This window comes from Coturnix japonica, chromosome 1 (genome assembly GCF_054131305.1).
Source record: "Coturnix japonica strain WE chromosome 1, WE-NBRP24, whole genome shotgun sequence".
NCBI classification, from domain to species: Eukaryota; Metazoa; Chordata; class Aves; order Galliformes; family Phasianidae; genus Coturnix; species Coturnix japonica.
The window spans coordinates 50,963,507-50,966,949 of record NC_140663.1 but is presented as its reverse complement, the minus strand read 5'-3'; positions in this window follow the sequence as shown (position 1 = coordinate 50,966,949).

The following is a 3,443-nucleotide window of genomic DNA, read 5'->3' as shown; positions in this document are numbered from 1 at the left end:
CTACCTTGAGATGCAGATATTTATTTTTTCTAGCTGATAAAAAAAATAAATGTTTTGATTTTCTTCTAAAGCATTTACTCTAAAGCCTCTTAGCGGCTTTGACACCAGGTTTATTTTTGATCAAATGAATGAAACAGCTCTGGAATCTTTTGAGAATCTCCCAGCTCTGAAGAGATGGAATGAAAGGCTCTTCCCCTTCCTGCCCTTTCCATTCTGACAGGCTTCGGGAGGGCAGGGGTGAGCTTTTATTGCTAGTCCCTTGAAAACAAAATTAGTCTGTGTGGGTATCTTTGGATAGACATTATAAATGATGGATTTCAGCCAAAGTAAGAGCACATCCAATGGCTGGAGAGTGTGCTAAAAACTGGCCCAGGGACAGAGCAGGTTTGCCTGAAGATACAAGCAAAGAGGATGGACCTAAGCAACATTTTTGGAAAGAAACAAAATATCCTGGCTAAATGAAGGCCCACCTGAATTATTCCATTAACCACTATGTTTTGAATTAGGTTCTTATTTGCATCCAGACTTTCTGGTTGACCTGGTCCCTGGGTTAAACTGATATAATCTTCTCAAATACAAAAACACATGGAAGAGAAAAAAAGGAGATGCTTAAGTGAGACATTCAGTCCAGGCTAAGAGGAGATGTAGGGTGATGGAGCACAGTGCAGTTGCTTAGCAAAGTCAAGTCAGATAACAGAATGGGAAAAGGATACAGATCTTGCTCAACAAGCATGAAGAACCAGATGTTTAGCTGCTTTAAATCACAGTTTTTTCTGACCCAAGGTCTAGTGTGTACCTGTTTGGAATAGCAGAGCAAGCTGCACTCTCTCTGCATGTTCCCTTTCTGACTGTGGTAATCACAGGAAAGAAAAAAAAAGAAACTCTCAAAAGTAAACAACTCCTTGCAAACCTCAGCTCTCTTTTTCAGCCACCCCCACAGAACAACAGCAGCACTGATAACAGAAAAGCTTTCTAGAACCCCCTGGGCTGTCTTACTATGGTGATGGTAAAAGTCTGCCAATTGGGAAAGTCCAGCTATGAGGAAAAAAAAAGGAAACGGCACAGCAAAATTAGCTTTTGATCAAAGTAGTGATCACTGCACATGTTCCTCCTTGCTCTGCCCAGTGGTGTCAATTTCAGTCTCATATGTAGCCAGTTTTCCACATTTAATAATCTAAATGGGAGTTGGGCAGCCTCATAATCTATGTGGTATCCAACTTTCTTTCTGTATAGACGTGCCCTCTTCCCCTCCAGCAGTGCAGGCCCACCACTCCCCATTAGCTGATATATGAACAAAGCTGATCCTGATCCTGCCAACTCACTGGTCTCCCCAATCCTTTCCCCTGATGCATATTCATCAACTTCTTTGGACTTTGTTCCAGTCTCCACCTTCTTGATTGGTGCTAATTTACGTTGGTTCTCGGACCTTGGTCATCCATCTAATTGTTTTTGATCCAGTTCAGAATCTTGCCCTCAATACCTATGACCCTGAAGGATTTACATGGAAAGATCAAGGACACAAGATAGCTAGGTGAGCTAAGCCAGGGCAGTCTGAAGGCTCAGAGGTGTCTACAGTGTGCAAACATCATCGACAGGGTTGTTTTCCTTGTGCTGAAGAGGTTTTATTTATCTGATGTTGGTGGCCTGGCACATTGAGACAAGTCAGTATGAGAATGGAAATCAGGGCCACGAACAGAGGGAAGGAACTGTGAAGGTTATAAGGGACTTTGTGAGAGACTGCAAAGAGTATCTGTGAAGTAGGTTGCATAGCCTTGTCATTTGAAGTAAAACCTCTAAACATCTACCATAAGTAATGATGCTTCATTTTTGTCACAGGCTGGGACACTCATTTCTGAGCTGTCCTTAGGTTAACATGACCTGATTCACGAGGCTGAACAACAGCCTTCCAGGATGTCCATTGACAAGGAGTCTGTAACTCTAATCTGTTATAGAATCATAGAACCTTAAAATGGCTTGGGTTGGAAGAGACCTCAAGGATCATCAAGTTCAAACCCCACTGCCATGGGCAGAGTTACCAGGCATTAGATCAAGTGTTAGATCAGGCTGCCCAGGGCCCCATCCAAACTGGCCTTGAATACCTCCAAGGATGGGAGTTGCCCTCAGCTTCTCCGGGCAGCCTGTGGTGTGCCTCATTGCCCTCTCAGTGAAAAACTTCCCCTGATATCTAATAAAAATCTCCTCTCCCTTATGTTAAAACCATTCCTTCTTGTCCTATCACTATCTACTCATGTAAAAAGTTCATTTCCCTCCCTCTTTTAATCTTCCTTTAAATACTGGAAGGCTGCAATGAGGTCTCCCTGCAGCCTTCTCTCCAGACTGAACAAGCCCAGCTCCTTCAGCCTGTCTTCTTAGGAGAGGTGTCCCAGCCCCTGGTCATCTTTGTGGCCCTTCTCTTTCTTGTGCTGGAGGCCCTAGGCCTGGAAAGAATACTCCAGATAAAGCCTCATGAGGGCAAAGCATACAGGGACAATGTCACATTGCCCCTTGCCTTGGAGAAGTTATCCAGATCAGCCAAGGGAACAAAATGTTGTGACTAGATTTGAGTCTGAGCTCTCTGCTGGGCCCCTTGGATAGAGATTATAATTATGCTTTTTTTCAGCTACTGGGCTACTGAGATAGCCAGAGTTCTTCTGGTTGGGACAACCATAGCAGAGATGCTAGATTCTGAAGCAGTATAGTAAGAACTGAACACCTCTGACTCTTTTTCCCTGATAAATCCCCAGACACCTACAAAGTAAAGTGAATCACCTGTGCTTTTACTCTGAAATTAGGATCAAACCATTGCTGCACTTTAGCAGGTATTGCTAGTGTGTGGTCAGCTTCCTCAGACAACTTGTTCCTCTGACAACCCTTTGTCAGGCAGGTTTAAAGTATATGTGTGCCCAGAACAGAAGTTGCAAGAGGTGAATAGCATAACTAATTCCTCTTGATTTTAATCAGTTGGTTGCTTTAACCCCTTTATGGTTCTGAACTTTAATGCTGTATCTGACTTGACTGTCCTTTAGATGACAGATAAGATGCCAGGGACGAAGAGGATGTAAAGACTCAAGCAAATGCAGGAAAAAGGGAATGAAGCACCTGTGGGAGACAGGACAGTGTTTTCTGATGAATAGTTGTAGCCTGGAGAAATTAAGTCCATACAAGGCAGGGTTTTGCTCATTCATGTTTTACCCTGCAACAATCAACTACTTAGTTGTTTTCAGGTCTCTCAAATGTAAAATACAGGGGCAACTGGTACCAGCCAGATGGCAGAAATGCTATTAATTCACTGTGAACCCTATGTAACTATCAGTGACTGGGAAAAGGCTGAAGACCTGGCAGCTGGATTATACCCAGAGAGATTTCTTAAATGTACAACCTATACAGAAGCATTAACCTATCTGCACTCCCACATGCACACAGCAGACTCTTCAGCAAGCATT